Below are 18,548 nucleotides of genomic sequence, written 5' to 3'. Positions count from 1 at the left end.
ATGCACTAGAAAGAGAATACGCCACTACCTTGGAAATCTGCAGTGACCAACATTGATTAAATGTGGATTTCTAGAACTTTGTTTTAACTAGTTGCATGAAAATACCCTTGTCATAATATAGAACAGTAATGAAGACGCTAGTTAGAAGGGGTAGCATAGAAAGAAATGGAACAGCAGGGAAAGAAGAATTTTCATCTTGAGTGATCTATGGGAATATGAAAGGAATGGGAGAATGTTACCTACGGTGAGGGAGTCTGAGTGTGTGTGTGTGTGTGTGTGTGTGTGTGTGTGTGTGTGTCTGTCCATCCATTTATACTCAGGTCAAAGGTTAAATAAGGGGATGACCTGCTTAAACTTTATAAGATGCCCTATCTCTGCCCCTTACCATTACTTCACAGGAGAGGTGGATCTCCTCTGGCACTCAAAACCATTCACCACCTCGCTGCTTTTGCATCTTTATTTTAAACTGATTTGCTACTATTTTCCTCAGAATGTAGTAAAATTAAGGGACTTGGTTAACTTCTAATTTCTAATTTTTTCATCTAGTTTGGCTAAAGCTTTGGTATGGTTATGATATTTAATTCAGCCTCAATTTCTCCATCTGTAAAAAGGAGTTATTCATCCAGGCTTGATCAAAGATTAAATGAGATCAGCTCTGATGTGTGCTTTGCTCTGTGCCTGATACAGAGCTGGCACGTCAGAAATTTAGCTGTTATGAAGTTAAATTTAGCTTCTCTCTCTTTCCTGGCAATGACCACTTTCAGGCTTTTGTATATATTAGTCCTACCTCTCAAAACCACTTTCTACTTGATCTCTTCAAGTCCAAGTCCATTTCTCAAATGCCTTTCCATTATGCTTCTTAACTCACTACCTCTGAATGTCACAGTTGACCTCTTCTGCCTCCTTCCCAGTTCTCCAGAGGACACACACTTGGCAGGTGTGATAAGCTCTTCATTATAGTTACAGTGGCTATAGGGTTGGGATTAGGGCTAGGATTGGGGGAATCCCAGCATTCAGTGCATATCAGGTGTTGGATAAATATGAAGTGATGAGGGAAGAGAGAAGGAAAGATGAAATGAGGAGAAAGGAACAGGAGTCAGGGCACGAGGAGGCAAATGAAGAGGAGACCATATACATCCCAAAACAGTGCTAGAGAAGGCTGAGGGAGCAGGAACTGTGTAGGAGAGAATGGGAAACAAGTTGGAGATATGTCACTATTATTTTCCCCTGCACGGATCTTGCTGACAGCCAGTAAATGTCTCCTACACTGTTCAGTGGGATCTTTGCTAGAATAAAGAAGCTCTGTGTAAAGAGTATCTGTGTGTGGACACCAAAGAATGTGCAGGATGCCCTCAGTGAAGAAATATATAATAGATCTCCAATGAGATTATCACTTCACTCTTGCTATTTCTGTGCACCATTCTGATGAAATCTCAGAATAAATTTGAAGTAGAATAACTGGAATTTTAAAGGGAAAGAATTTTTTTCTAAGGTTCATTGATTCTAAAATGAGAAACTCATAATTGCCATCACCACCACTGGCCCACAGCCATCATCAGCCTCAGAGCCCATGAAAATAATTTTCACCATGGCTTTTGTTCATAATTCTGGCTCTTTCATCACCTCCGCTCTGTGGCTGCTGTGCCTGTTATCTCTAAAGACAGATTTGGGGGACTTCTATCTATTTTCAGCTATCTTGTTAGAATTCAATAATTATCTTCCAGGAGTGTCTCTGCTTGGGATTTTCATTTCTTGATATCTAAATAGGCTGCTGGAGACATCCTGATAAGGAAAGTTGAGGCTGGGCATTCTTGGGAATAACAGGTGGTCACACTTAGATTCTCATCTCTAGAACCTTGCTGTCACAGTCTTTCTTTTGTTGTTATAACAGACCCGCTGACACTGGGTACTTCATAAAGAAAAGAAGTTTATTTAGCTCATAGTTCTGGAGTCAGGAACATTCATAATTGGGCAGCTGGATCTGATGAGGGTACCACACTGATTCATAACACAGCATGAGGGGTGTGTGTGCAAGAGTGGCAGGCAGGTGCCTGTGGAACAGAGGGAGAGACATAAGGTTGACCTGCTTTATAACAACCTGCTCTTATAATAGATAATGCAGTCCCTCAAGAACTTATCTAGTCTCCCTACAAAGACATTAATCGTTCTTAAAGGCCCATCTCCCAATACTACTACACTGGCAACTAAACTTCTATCTGAATTTCAGTGGGCACCACCTATATCCAAACTACAGCATCTGTGGTCCAGAGTTCAGGGATGATCTTATAGACTATGTAGTCAGCTTCACATGATATGTGACTTTAAGGGCTTAGGAAAGTGCCTTGTTCCCCAGTGCTCCCAGACTGGCCTCTGTCTTGTGAAGGATGATAGATGAAGGTAAGATACAGCGCATCTTGTAGACTGGTTGTAAAACAATGTGAATATATTCAACACCACTGAACTATAAGCTTAAAAATAGTTAAAGTGGTAAATGTTATATCATTATGCTGTAATTTTTTAAATGTGTGTGTTTACACATCTATGTTATTCTAGTACTCCTGGAGCTCTTTGAAAATCTTATAGAAGCTCTCAACCAAAATAAAAATACGAGAATTTTAGAGGCATTATAACCTATAAAGTTTGTGGCTTTCAGGTTCAAAATCCTGGAAAAAGATATAACAGGTCCTTTTCAACTTTAACACTCTATGATTCAACTGGATAGACCAGAGGGGAAAAAGTGGAGGGATTTACAGTGAAGAGGAGACATATGTGCTCTGCAAGTCTGGCCCACAAGCTGTCAGCCTCTGCTTTTCATCAGCCATAAAATTTACCCAGAGACGTTTTTATCATGTCCCGCTGGAACCGATCCAAAGTATATGTATCAGGTGGATTTATTTTCATACGTTTTCAGTACGTTGACAATCTTTTCTTCTTAACTGAAATATGGCTGGGGTGATTTCGTCTTATTTGCAATACAGCCCACTTTGTGCATCCAAATGATAAATGGCTGATCCACAGGTTGGTAAGTAAGGAAACAGCCATCAGCTGCGCCACATTCTCTGTAGTTAACATGAATCAATTTTACATGATGCGTCATATGTCTTAGAAGAGAGAAAAAAGTACAGCTGGAATGCAGGGATTGCAGTCCATTTTAAGCCACCAGCTCTTGTAGGTTTTTGGCACTTATACTGTTTGTTATTGGCTTGACTATCAGGAAAATGAATCTCAGTCCCTTTCGTTTAAGTATTATTCTTAGGAAATAAAGATAGCTAGTTATACTCCACAGGGTGGCAGTTGAGGGCTGGGATGGGGAGTGCCCTACTCTATTCTGTGGCCAGGTTGAGGCACTTAATTTAAACTAACTACTTTACAAATGTACAAGTTAAGTCTTCTGTGAGAGTCTGGAGAGGCTAGTTTCAAGGTATTGTTCTTGGAATTTTTTTGAAGTTGAAAACTATGTCTAATTGTGACATCTACACAGTTGAGGATCTGTTCATTCCCTCTGTCAGTAGGCACCTATTAAGTGCCCAAAGCATACTGAGTATCATCTGAGGTGATGGAGGCATGGTCCCAATCCTGAAAAGTCATATTCCAGTTTGGAGAGATAAGACACATATCATGGATAGCACACAGACATAAGATTTCAGAACCACCACAAGAGTCAAAACATGTCCACCATTTGCTTTCTTCTTAAGGTCCCCCAAAAAGGATTGAGCCATGTAAAAGACCAAGATGCTCTGCTCAAAAATCCTCACACTGCCAGTTTTCCAAAGGTTGATATGAATCATCTATTCTTTGCTTGTGCACTGTATGGAGCTGAGTTGCTTTCAGATTTCCTACTTGCCTAGAAAGAGGAAAATGAAATTGAGTTAGGTGAACCTCAGTGCTTGACTGCCATGAGAACTATGTTTGATCCACCTCAAGCCATGTGCCCACCACTGTAGTCATTTCACTCTGGGAATATTTCAGTAAAATGTGGGACTAGTGTTCAAAAATATGTGTTTACATCACAGCATGCTATAAAAGCAAGTCTATGGAATCTGAGACCAATTAAGGAGCTAGAGGTCTTATTTCCAACTTGTTCTCTTTCTATAGTATGTATTGATTGCACAGAATGACATATAATATAGTCTATTGCAGCTAAGTTTAAACCTCTTTTGTCATTTGCTAAAGGCATCTTTAAAGTTAAAATAACTTTTCTTTTGATTTTACCTTATGAAGAAAAATATATTTCAAGCTAGATTGTGAAAACAGCCATAAGGGAAGTTAAGAGCTACTGGTTATTTTAGACACTATGTGATTACTTCCAGGTAAGACAATTGGAATTGACTTACTGGAGAAAATGGAATTGGAATGGGGCCTGACAGGTACAGGAGAATGAAATTCCAGCTAGAGGAAATGATCAGAAAAGGCTTGCGGATGGCCGTGCATAACCAAATAATTCTACAGAGTGCATCCACAGTAATGGTAGGAAATATTTGGAGGGTATAATTGCAAGGCTTGAATACCATACTTAGGATTTTGCATTGTTTCAAGGAAGATATAGGGAGTCAGAATAAGTTTTGCAAGGGAGAGTACCACGATGGGAGCAATGTTGCCAGAGTGCTAAAAGTATTCAAGATGGAAAGTTTGGAGATTTGAAGGCCACTGAAAAAGCAGTTAGTTTAGAGGTATCAATCTGAACTATTCATGATGCAGGAGGAAAGAGCAAGGAAGACAAAACTATTCTATTCAAGCTGAATTCATAATTTCAGCAGTTAGCATTATAAAGAAAAAAGGAGGGAGTGAAATCTAGAGACAGTTAAGCTTCCTGTATGTTTCTTCCCCAGTTGGACCATTAATTCTTTGAGGGAGAAGACTCTGCATTCACCTCTGTATCTCCTAAACTGTCAGCCTGGTCCTTGGATCAAAGAAGCTGAAGAAATGCTTGTAGAACCTTATACTGATCCCTACTATTTTTGCAGTCTGTTCCCAAAAACCCTGCTGTCTAGAGATTGGAAATCAGTCTCCACAATAAAGGAATCCACATCTTTCTCTTTCTGGGTCATATTATCATGGACGTGTCTCTTGGGTTAAGGCAGAGAAATGGAACAGGACATTGGCAGTGGGCTGCAAATTTGTTTTACTATATAGGTAGCAGCTAGAAGGATATCTACGCTTTCTGTGTTTTTATTTTTTTACTGCTTTTTAGTGACTTGAAAGAATAGAAAACTTAGAAACAGTAGTTTCCAGTGTTCCTTACATTATGACTCCTTATTGTTATGATTAGAATTTCAGGCTCTGTGCTTATATATTTCCAGGGTCAGGGGATCACTGCTCTGACATAATTAGACTATTCTAATTGTTTAAAAATTCTAAAATTATTAGTTCTCCCCTGTGTGATTTTTGTGTTACAGCCACGTGCACCTCCATGCACACTCACACCAGCTCACCATTACCATTTTCTTAATGGTTATAGCCTTTTGAAGGTTACTTTAAAACAAGATAGAAACAATTTCAAAATGTCTTGTGAGACTTTATTGACACATGTCATTCGCATGCCAGAAGAAATATGTGGAGTTCAAATCCAAGCCCGATTGGGGAAGGAAAACTTTCAAAAATATATCTAAACCAAAATTTTGTATTTTGGGGTGCTTTTTCCAGTCACCATAGCAATCCATTGAGCAAAAGGGACACAAATAGAGATATGATTAAGGGCCTCATCTCAATATTTGGTATTTCTAGATTTATAATATAACTGATTATTTCAGCTTGTTGTGATTTGATCACAATCTAACAATCCTCATTTTGTTTATCATTGGAGTTTTTGGACATAGAAGGAGAGAGAGATAATATAGAAAATAACATTTCATTGAAGGATCAGGAAGGGGAAAATTCATAATAGCCATTTTGTAAATCCATGTTAATTTGTGAAAATCTGCTTAAGGTCCTCTTGCCTTGAGAAGGACCAGTCTTTTGATAGATCCCCAAGAAAGGGTAGAGGACCAGGGATTTAGATCAGTGGTTCCACAGCCTGCTTCACAAGCATAAGGTCCCGAGTTTGATCCCCAGTGCCAAAAAAAAAAAAGGGTAGAAAATTTTAGATAAGCCCAAGTTTACTTATAACATTGGACATCATGATTAAAAACATGATATTCTGCAGTATCACAAGCAATCTGCAACTACTAGCCCTTTTTCCTTCCCCTAAAATTAGAAAGTTCCCTTCTTCCACATGACAACCAGCTGCCACTTCTCCCTGAAGTCCTTTAATTTTGTATCCACACATTCTCATTTCTTCCAAACAACCAACTATTGGCATGCAAAGATGATCAAGCCCCACCCTCTGCTTTAGAGAGTTCACATTCTTCAAATTTTCAGGGTTTCCATACATACCCCCATCTTCTTCCACATACTCTGATTTATCACTGTCCCTGTGAAAATACTGCATTTGGAGAATAAAAAAGTAGTCTAGATCTGGACTGCCCATTGTAGAAAATAGGACAGAAAACTGTCATATGATTTTATGAATAAAAACTGAGAGCCTGATGGCTTGTAAGAAGTATATGATTAAGTGAAGTTCCCGGTCCAAATATCCACGGTACATCTTTGCAATTTAATCCTTTAAACTTTAGTGAAATACTGTAGATGTATCACCATAAGATTTTCTTTTAATTTTCTGGACTCCTGGTTTGTGGTTTATTAGTATTAAAATCCTTTTGAAAGGGCTGGGGCTATCTCAGTGGCAGAGCATATGGCATGAGGCCTCAGCACCATCAGGAAAAATAATCCTTTTAAAATACCAGACTCAAGTCTCCTTTCTAAGCAGGCAATTATCCTCTGCTCTGCCTAAAGTTATAATACCCTGTGAGAAGTCACTTGCTGTTACCATTGAGTGCTTTAGAAAAGGAATCAAGGAGATCTGAGGTTCAATATATAAAAGAATACCTGCATCAATCTTTGTCTTTGATTGGGAAAAAACGGAGGTTCATGTGAAGAATCTGAATGTTCCCTTTCACACTGTTTTAAAGATCTGAATCTAAATTCATCCTTAAAACACTGAGTGGTTTTCTTAATACCTGGTATAACTGGCTCTCAGCATAATCCCTGCATGCCTCCTTGCTGATGCCACATCATCTGGAAGCAAATAGCATTTCCATGAGCTCATCCAAGGAATTTAGTGCTCCAGAGGAGCTGTATTTCTCAGGGCTTCTAAACTCACCCCTAAGGTACCATAAAAGATTAAACTTGCCTCATTCATAGGAAGTAGATTTTTTTTAAATCTTGATTTATTTCAAATTTGTGTAATAAACCATTCTGATTGGACCCATGTGTATAAGAGAAGCAAAGAGGATAGAAATCACGACACAGAAAGTATTTTCTGAAAATTGTTTCATGTCTCATCAAGATGCACTTCAACAATATGCAAATTAGGTGGTGCCATTGTACTGTAATTATGTTTTCTTAATGTTTCCACAACAGCCCTGCTCTTGCCAGAATTCAATATTTTAGCAGCATAATGGTCACTTTGGAAAGGATGAGCACCCATTATATCTACAGAAGTAAGATCTCGGAAAACAAATTCAGAAAATCCAAAGAGAATATACTTTCCATTGCTAATTTGCTTCAGAGTTATCTTAGCAAGAAAGAAAAGTAGATTGTTATCTCCAGGAAAAAAATGAATGAAATGCAAATGAATTAATTAGAAACATCCTAAAATGCAAATCCCTCTCATTCAAAACCTATACTGAAAACTCCTGACAGGACCTGCAGACCCTCCGGCTGGATGGATCTCAGTGTAGCTGTGACTCATCAAAGTGTGTGCCACAGGATGAAAGCTCTGCATAAAGGAATACAGGGTATCTTATAGAAAAATATTCTTTTGTCAAATAAACTTGCAGAATGCATGCGATTTTATAAGTTTCATTCCTACAGGATGTGTTCTAAATATGCCAATATTCACAGATTGTCTTCCAAGGTCAGATAGAAAACACAACATTCCCAAACTCTTGAAAATGGAACCCTGTTTCCATGGCAACTCTTTCCAAGGAGTGGGTATTCTAAAAAAACACTCTCTGGGGAACTTCAGCTACACAAACCCCCAGTGTTATAATAACAATAAGAATGAAGCCCAGGAAATTAAAGAGACTATTCTGTGGTCATTCAGATAACTCAGAGTTAAACTAGATGTGAAATTTCAGGTTCCCAGTTTTTAGGACAGCTCTCTGCTCACTTTTGTGCATTCACTGTCTGCTCATTTAGTGGACACTCATGGTACTCATCTTGATACATTTCCACTTTTTAGAAGATTGTGGAATTTTTATACATGGCACAACAGATTTATAATCTAGTTTATGCTTTTCATATTCAAAATGAATTATACCATTTAAAAATGCTTGTCTACTTCTAGATGCAGATGTTCTTCAACTTTGGATGGTTTGACTTAATGATATCTTAATGATGGATGTCTTTAACGATGAAACAAAAGTGACATTCATTCAATAGAAACCACCATATGAATTTTTTCTCTATTTTTGTAGAACTGGAAATTGAACTAAGAGCCTTTGTATTGAGCTACATCTCCAGCCCTTTTTATTTTGAAACAGGGTCTTGCTAAGTTACTGAGTTGCTCGAGCTGGGTTTGAGCTTGTGATCCTCTTCCCTCAGCCTCTCAGAGTGCTAGGATTACAGGTATGTGCCACCATGCCTGTCTCATAGTCTGAATTTTAGTTTTGATTTTTACCTGGGGTAGTGACATGTGGCAGATACTCTGCTGAGATGCTGGGCTCTGAGTGAGCCATATGATTGTAAGGGTAGACATCCGACACTGCGTTGCTACACTAGGATGTACAGTAGGTTAGGTCTATTCCATGGAGTTTTGACTTACAAGATTTTCAATTTACAATGGGTTTATTGTAAGATGCCTCCTCAAAAATTAAGGAGCATTGGGGATTATATAAATAAATACGACCCTGTGCAATAGGGTCCCAAACCTCATTGTCTCAGGGACCAGAGAGATCATATAAATCAGACAGATCAGCTTTATCCAAGGGTTGCTTCATGGAAATCTGGACCTTTTGCTGCTAGTTATTTTTCAATTGAAAGTTATCAATGTAAAATGTTGGCAAGCAGTTAAAATTAAATAAATAAATTGCTGGCTAACAAAAAACAGCTGCAGGCGGAATTTGGACTGTGAGCTGCCAGCACAGTCCCTGTTTTACATTGGACAGTCAGTCTAATCTTCTCCCTTGACTCTATGGGGACACGGTGTGGAGGGGGACAGCCTGGGTATTGAAAATGGCTCTGGACTGTTGAATATCTGACTGTCCATTTTCAATACTCAGATTCTGTTTGTTACAACCGGTGAACTCACACTGACTTGTCATTATCACCCAAAGTCTAGAGTTTACATGAGAGCTCCCTCTCGTGTTGCACATTCATTGGATTTTGACAAATGTTCCATGTCATGTATCCATTATTATAGTATCATATAGAGAAGTTTCACTGCTTTAAAAACTCTGTCTGCCTCCCTCTAACCCCTGGCAGCCACTGATCTTTTTGCTGGGTCCATATTTTTGTCTTTACAGAAGGCGATATAGTTGGAGTCATGCAGTAGCTTTTCTCATATTGATGTCTGCTATTATTTGGACCTGGAATGTTACTTGAAGATCTCTTTGAAGATCTCCTTGATTCCCAGGTTGGCTCTATGAGGTGATGGTGGAATTTTTGTAAGGGTTTTGTGAGAAGTCTTAGCCATTGAGGACTTGCCCTTGAGGTGCATTGTGAAATACTGATATCATTCTCTTTCTCTCTTTGGCTTCTGGCTATGAGGCGAGGGTCTACCTTGTGTTCTCACTGTGATGTGCCTTCAGACAGGCCCAGAAACACTGACCCAACCACCCATGGGCTGCAACCTCCAAAACTGTGTGCCAAGATAACTCTGATCTCTTTATAAATTAGTATTTCAGGTATTTTGGAGCATAATAGTATCTTTCATTTGATAATATGCATTTAAGATTCCTTGTGTTTTTTCATAGCTTAATATTTCTTTTTACCACTGAATAATATCCCATTATCTAAATGTATCATGGCTTATTTATTTACTCACCTGCTAAAAGAAATCTTGGTTTCATCTAAGTTAAGGGAATTATGAATACAACTGCCATAAACATCCATATGCTGTTTTTTTGTGTTGATTGAACTTTTCATTACATTTGAGCAAATTCCAGGGAACGAAATTGCTGGATCATATGATACACGTATATTGAGCTCTGTACAAGAGCAGACCAAGAGGCATCCCAATCTCAGACTTTAAGTTAAATTATGAAACTAAAGTGGTAAAAGCATCATGGTACTGGCACAGAAACAGGCATGTGGAATGATGAAACAGAATTGAGGATGCAGAAAAAACCCTAGGCACCTTCTGCCATCTAATCTTTGACATAGGGGCCAAAAACATACTCTGGAGAAAACACAGCCTCTGTTAAAAATGGGATTGGGAAAATTGGTCTCACACACAGAACAATAAATATAGACTCATATCCCTCACCTGAACTAAAATTAAACCAAAATGGATCAAAGTCCTACATAATAAAACAGATACACTGAATCTCCTGGAAGATAAAATAGGTAAAACTCTTGAAGACATAGGAATAAACAAGGACTTTCCAAAAAGAACCCCAATTGCATAAGAAATAACGTCAAGAATTAACAAATGGGATTATGTCAAATGAAAAAGCTTCTGCACACCAAGGAAACAACCAACAGAATGAAGAGACCTATAGAATGGGAACTTTTTTTCCAGCTACTCCTTGGACAGAGTACTACTATCTAGACTATATAAAAAGTCAAAAATTAACCCTCAAAATAAAATACCCAATCAAAAAATGAGAAATTAAAATGAATAGGCACTTCTCAGAAGAAGTACAAATGACTGGTGAGCACAGAAAAATGTTCAGGATCTTTGGCTATTATAGAAATCCAATTCAAAACAACACTCGAGATTCCATCTTACTCCAAAAAGAATGGCTATCATCAAGGATTCAAGAAACAACAAGATCTGGCAAAGTTGTATGGAAAAAAGGAATCCTTCATCATGGGTGGGACTGTAAACTAGTATAACCGCTACAAAAATCAGATAGATTCCTTAAAAACTAAAAATAGAAATTCTGTTTGACCCAGCTATACTTCTGGGTATCTTCCTGAAAGGATTAAAGACATTATATTACAGTGAAACATCCATATGTATGTCTATAGCAGCACAACTCATAACTAGGTTAACTCTTGGGAGCTACCTATATGACCGGATGAATGGACAAAGAAAATGTGGTATATATCCCAAGGGACTGCTACTCAGCCAGGAGGAAAAATAAATTTGAGTCATTTGTAGGACAATGGATAACCTGGAGTGTATAACGTCAGGTGAAATAAATCACACACAGAAAGTTAAATATTGCACGATTTTTCTTATATGAGAAACCCAGAGTATGAATAATTAAAAGAGCAAAATGAAAGATGATAGAAAACAGGGAGATAGATTTTGTGGAGATGAGACAAGGGTCAGGGATGGGGAGAGACAGTAGGGAGGGGAGGGGAAGAAGAAGTAAGAAGGATCAAGATGTTATATGTACGTATATGGATATGTGCCAATGCCCCACAATGAATAGATTTGTTATGCACTGCAAACACGTACTAATTTTTTAAAAATGTTTAAAGTGTACTACTCACTTCTGTGACAAACTGTCAAGCTGTCTTCCAAAGTGGTTGTACCACTTTACCTTCTGACCAACATTGGATGAGAGTTCCTGGTGCTCCTCAACTTTCATCTTTGTGTGTGTGAGTGTGTGTGTGTGTGTGTTTGATTGATATACTGGTATTGAATTAAAAGCATTTGCACTTAACTACTTCCTCAGCACCTTTTTAATTTTTCGAGACAGTGTCTCAGTAAGTTGTTCAGGCTGGGCTTGAACTTGCAATCCTGCAGCTTCAGCATTCCAGAGTGCTGGGATTATAGGCAAGCAACACTATTCCCAGCTAACTTTCATTTATTTTTAATGCTTGACATAACTTCCTTAGATTCGGCTTACTGATGGATACTGACCTCACCAAATGACTTGGTAAGAGAAGTTTCTGCTTCAGGGGCCTAGGTCTCAGAAAACTAAGGAAAGCAAGCCCTACTTCTGCTTCCTTATATTTGGTTCATTTTCACAGTTAAACATTTCAAGGCAAAGCATCTTCTCACAGAGTTCTGGGCAAAAGCACCAGGTTCCCATGAACAATCTTCCACAGTTTGACTGGGACAAATCCATTCCATTGCTGCTATTCCTAGAGGAAATTGGGCAACATAGATTGTTAAAGATTTTCCCTTCATGGCTTCAAAATAGACCAACCTCTAGTCTGAGACCTAGCAAATTGAGCTGAGTAAAAATCTGGATAAAATCAAAAGTTCTTAAAACCTGGATGATGATTAACTTTGCTTTTTATCTTATACAACCATTTTCTTACACATCTGAGCTCAATAATACGAAGGCAGAAAGGCAGCTTTCTTTTCCCCCACTATTTGTTCAGATCTATCACTGGAATGAATCTTGATCAGATCTCAGAACTTTCAGGGGTAACTGTAAGAGGATTACAGAACCTCAGTGCTTTCTATTCCACAATGATCTCAATTCAAGGAATTCACAGTCATCCAAACTCCAGACTGTTACGTGGTTACAGAGATTCTGGGCCTTCAGCTCAGTACTGTTTACTTTTATTGACATCTGTAGAGAGGGAGGGGAGCCCCGTGGGCTACTACTAGGTCTGCTGGTCCCCGTCAACTGAACTACCCCTGCAGGCCTGGCACCAGGGTGAGAGGCAAAAGGTCTCAACCTTCTGTGGCTGGTGCCACCATGATTTGATATCAGGACTTTCTACTTAAAGATGTTTTAAGACTGCTTCTTTCCCTTTGGGACATCTTTAAAATCTTGTGTTTTTGTGTGTTTCCCATAGGTTTCTCTCTGAAGAACTTCTGCTTTCTAGGAACATCTCTCTTGATCCAATTTTATATGCTCTGCAGTCAGATCATAGAAATTTGTATTATTAACTATGCATAAATTACCCAACTGCCCATGCCTCAGTTTCCCCACTCAGAAAACAATGATAACAGGATCTTCCTTTAGAGGAATTTGAGAAAGATTTAATGAAATAATCAATGTAAAGTGTTTAGAACAGAGTTTCCAGTTAGCAAGACAATAACAAATGTTGTTATTAGTAGCATGTAGCAATAGTTCAAAGACAGTTTCTAGGAGATTATTACCAAAGGCACAAATTCAGACTCAGACAAGGAAGTGAAAGTGAGAACTAACTACAAAGAATCTGGCATATAGAAATAAGATATATATTACAATGTTATATGCAACATCTTGGTAAAGTCACTGGGCTCACTTTCAGGAGACGTGGGCTACAGTCCTCACTGTTCTCAGTTGCTGTTTTCTTAAAAAAGTAACAGAAGCTCTCTGTTCTGCATTGCAATTTCCTCCCTAAATTTAATAAACATGGTTTTAAATTCATCTCTTAATTTCACTGGCTTAATATTGCCCATATCATATAAACTCTCTAAACTTAAGTTTCCTCATCTCTACAACGGAATTTCCATTCTAGCCCACCACAGGGTTTTGGTAAGAAAGAAGAAGGAGAAAATATAAATGAACATACCATAAACTCTAATCATTCACTAAGCTAAGATTATTGTCATTTATTAACCAACTATATGTCCCAGACACTATGAAAGTAGGCTATTGCTTATATCACCATTAAAGGTCAACTCCAATATGTCTTCTACTCCTGTGATCCTTGGACTCATAAGGCAAGTATCCTTTCCATTGTCCATGAACAGTTGTACCGTCAGCAGAAACATCTAAAGCAGCTCTATCCATACAGCTTTTGTGATGGAAAAGTTCTGTATCTGCTCTGACAAGTAGAACAGCCACCAAGAACTATAAACACAGCTAGTATAACTGAGGAGCTTAATTGTCAATTTCATTTCATTGAATTTTAAATTATTTCTATTTAAATGACCTCACTTGGCTAGTAGCTTTTGTAGTGGTCAGTACAGAGTTCGAGGCCCCTAAACAGAGGGTGGTGCAGGCAGAAAAGAAAACTACACCATAAAGTCTAATTCAAGAGATATACTTGGCAGAAGCAAATGTTTGATGACAGACTTTTGGTTTTATTGTTTTTCAATATTAAATCTTAGAACTTGGGATAATTGTGATTTGCCTAGAAGAGAATTCAAGGTTATGTGGTAAAAAGGACTGCCTACTTTTTGTCCTATAATGGAGTGGGGAATATCCTTAAGCCTTCTGTTCTAGAGTCTTACGTACGTTTTATAAATAGTGAAAGATTTATTAGAAATTTTCTACTCTTTGATTCTTAAAACAGGTGTGATTTAAGAGGCATTAAATGCAAACAAATGTAATTCCTCATAAGGGCACCACTGATGGTGATGTATTAGTGAATAATTTGTAAAACATATTTGGTCCTTGAGTTGTGTAAATTCTGTGAATCAGACATGCAGAATGGTGCTAGGAATGGGCAGGCTTACAAATTCTCACCCTGAGCGAACAGCCGCATGTCATCATGAAAGTACAACACTGAAAGGCCAAGTATGACCAAAGGGGCCAAGAACTCCAACTGCACTTTCATGTCAGGCCCAGATTTTTCCACCTTCTACAAAATGGGTGACGTTTCCCATACCTATTAAAATGAGATAGTCCAGAGAAGAGAGGCATGTCTGCTTATGAAGTCTGCCTAGATTTGAAACCTAATTTTACCATTTATTGCCTGTATGACTTGGTGCAAATTCCTTAACTTCTCAGAGTCTCAGTTTCTTCAACTCTCTAAAGTAGCAGGCCTAACTCACATGCAAGGATTTAAATAGTTATTAGACCTAAAGCATTCAGATCAGTGCCTGACACAAAGTGAAGATTGCAGGCATACTAGTTAAGATCTTTGTCAGACAAAAATATAAGAGTAAGTGGAAATTAGTGCAGTTTAGTGGGAGATTACAGATTTTATGTGTTCCACAAGTTTAGAATGGTAAATGCTGTTGACAGAGGCAGAATCATGGAAGTTGGTGGGCAAGTTTCTAAGTCTGCAGATGGAGAGATTTTACTCCATTCCAGGATGCTAATAGAAGGAACTGAAAAAAAGGTGAGAAACACGTTCTCCCCTCCACCTCCAACCTTTGCCAGCTTCTTCAGGCCTCCTCAATTCTTTGGTTAATGGCTCCTTCTTGACTTCACACCAATTTCTGTCCCTAGTGCCACATTTTCTTTTGCTCATGTTGATCCCTTGTCTACTCCTTACAAAGACCCTTGTCATTAGATTGGGCTCACCCAGGGAATCCAGGATAGTTCCCATCTCAGGGTAGTTTAATTGCATACCCAAAGTCCCTTTTGCCATATTATGTACACAATCCACAGGGCCTCTGGGTTTGGATGTTTGGGAACTTCATGAATTCTTAAATTCACCTTGGACCTACAGAAGGGAAAACACCAGAGGGATGAGCTTGACCATCCGTGTGTTCATAACCCTCTCAACAACACTTCAGGGCTCAAGTGTGAGAACCACTGGCCTAAGGGAGGGGTGAAGTAGCAAGAGCAGCCACTCTTTCATGAGTTAGGGAGCAGCTGACTTTCATTTATTCTTTGTAAAAGAGAAATGTCACTAAGAGACCTATTCATTCCCTGAAGGTTGAATTATCATTTTTAATATTGTCCTGTACTTAACTTGTTTATTTCTTCCATTGTTCCAAATAGGATTTAAAATGTGGTTTGCAAAAGTCAGTATGTCACCCAAATAGCTGAGGTGTTATTCCTGGGCAACTTTTGCAGGGGCAACAGGATTTGGAGAAGAGGCTAATAATGGAAGCTGAGTGGCTCCTTCTCCCCAAATTCTTCTCCCTCTCCTTTCCTCCCCCCACCCACCCTTTACTACTTTCCTCCCATCCATGCCAGAGCAACTCTGCAAATATTACTAGTTAAGAGTCAACAAAAGCCATATTAGAAAAGATTGGTTAAAGAATATAACCATTGATTCACAGAATCATAAAATGTTAGAACCAGATGAGTTTCCAAGAGCATGTTTCCAAAGCTCTCATTTTACAGAAGATTGAGGACCAAGGAGGTCACACACAAGGTCACACAGTTAATGTGCAGAAGTCAGGGCTAGCTGTACAGACACCAAACTTTATGCTAGTCAGGTAGATTCCAACACACCAAATAAAAGTACAAGCTGTTTTCATCCCAGATCAAGAAACCTGACTAAAACAAGGTGAATCTGTTCCTCTCTCTTCATTATACTTTTATGCTGTGAGGAGAATCCACTAGCAAAATGTGAGGACCGAGTTCCTCGCTCTAATGCCAGGGCAGAATGAAACTGAAATTAGTCTGAGGTGTGTCCAGAGCAAGAGAAGCTGTGAGAAATCTTTGTAGTTCCATAGGAATGCAAATCTGCTGAAGGCCAACTAGGAATTTTAGAAAATAATACAAACACCAGTAAATCAGGTTTGTGAAGCCACCAGCTGAGGTGGGGTGAAGCTGGTCTTACAAAGGGGAGGCATATAAAAGGGAGTGTTAAAAAAAACCCTGAAAATTCAAAGCCAACCCAAGGAATTCTTTTCTTTTTTTTTTTGTATTAAATTCTTTTATTGGTACATTGTAGGTATACAACACAATTACATTTCTCATTGGGAATTGTATCTTTACATAATGCATCTTGGTTCTTATTTTTTCCCCATTCCTAGCCCTCCCTTCACGCCCTCCACCCTTCCCTATTTACAAAGACTTTATTTCCATTTTTTCCATTTCTCAGCATTTTTCCTTTCCCTTCTTTCCTTTCCCCTGCCCCTCCCACTACCCCACCCCTTTGAACCTTTTCTTCCTATTTTACATTATCGATTATTCATTCTAATCATTGGTACATTTTAGGGATACAATATAATGACATTCATCATTGGAAATTTGCACCTTTACATAGTCTCTCTTGGTTCTTATTTTTCACCCTTGCCCAGCCCTCCCTTCAACCCCTCCAGTCCTCCCTATTTACAAAGATTTTGTTCCTATTTTTACATTTTCTCATTTTAATCCCATTCCCTTCTTTCCTTTCCCCTAGCCCTCCCACTTCCTTCTGCTTTGCCCCTTTTCTTCCTATTTCACATGACCTATTATACATTTAGTCCTTATGTACACTTTCAGTTTCTCACACCAGAGAAACTATTTGGTATTTACACATGTGTGTCCTATTTATTTCACTTAAGAGTATCGCCTCAATGTGTATCCACTTAGCTATAAATGTCTCTAATTTCTCATTTTTTATGGCTGAGTAGTACTCCATTTTATTAAAAAACCACATTTTCTTTATCCAGTCTCCAGTTGATGGGCATTTGGGCTGTTTCCAAGTTTTAGCTATTACAAACTGTGCTGCTATGAACATGGGTGCACATATATCACTGTAGTATGATTCTTTTAATTCTTTAACCCAAGGAATTCTTGACATTTATTTACAGGAATGGAAATAAAACAGAGAGAGAGTTAGTTCACAATGGCAAAGAAAATTAGTCAAAAAAATGAAGAGCAGAAATTTCATTCCCTTTAACCAAAAAGATGAATATAAGGATGGTTTTTAACAAGGAAGTATATAGAGATGCAGAGAGGAGGTGGGCAAAGCTGAGAATGGGGACCCTGGAAAAAAGTAGGAAAACAGTGGATGTTTTGTCACCATAATGTGAAACATAAAACGAATGTGTCAAAAGACAGGGATCTTCACCAAAATTCCAGGAATTTTTCCTGGGACTTTTGGTTTGTCTTTTGTTTATGTGATTTTCTAAATTATCGATTTTTTGTCTTGGTTAAAGGGAAGAAAGTTGTGCTAGTGGAAAACGTGTTTTAAGAACTGAGGAATTCAAATAATGACATCATTATGTAGAGTCAGGCCACTATGCGGGGGGGCGGGGGGGGCAAGGAATCCACTCAACTTTAATTTTCAAACAAGTCTGGGAAAACTTCTACTTTTAAAAATTTAGTTGGGCATTTAAAACATACCTTTCTCATCTGCTTTCATTTTATCCTTCGCTACGTGGAAAGAATATGTGTAAACGTTAGCAGTTCTCAAAAGATTATCCGCCCTCAGGCATTCGCTGTAAACGTCCACTGTGCCATCTTGTGGTTAATAGATGTTCGTGCACCTGGTTTAAATCTCACTTTGAAAAGTCCCAGTAATTGCAATCTTTACCTTCAATTACTAAATAAAATGAATTCTCATGCTATGGAGATGGACTATGCTGAAAAATGTCAATGAACTATATGTGTATTTCAAAATATTTTTTAAATATATTAGATGTAAAGCCCCTTACTGGAATTTTATGCATAAGCACAAGCTTGTCAATTTGAAAATGTCTGCAAGATTACACTGATGAAGGCCTTTGTTCTCCACTCAGATTAAAACAGTTTTCCCTTAACTTTTGCTACATCATCTTCTCTTCTTTGCCTACGGATTATTTATTACAAATTTCTATTACTTTGTTTTTCCCT

The sequence above is a fragment of the Heterocephalus glaber genome, unplaced genomic scaffold (genome assembly GCF_053883595.1).
Source record: "Heterocephalus glaber isolate CG9 unplaced genomic scaffold, H.glaber_assembly_v1.0 deba00001472, whole genome shotgun sequence".
NCBI lineage: Eukaryota > Metazoa > Chordata > Mammalia > Rodentia > Bathyergidae > Heterocephalus > Heterocephalus glaber.
Note: the sequence above shows the minus strand (reverse complement) of the source record.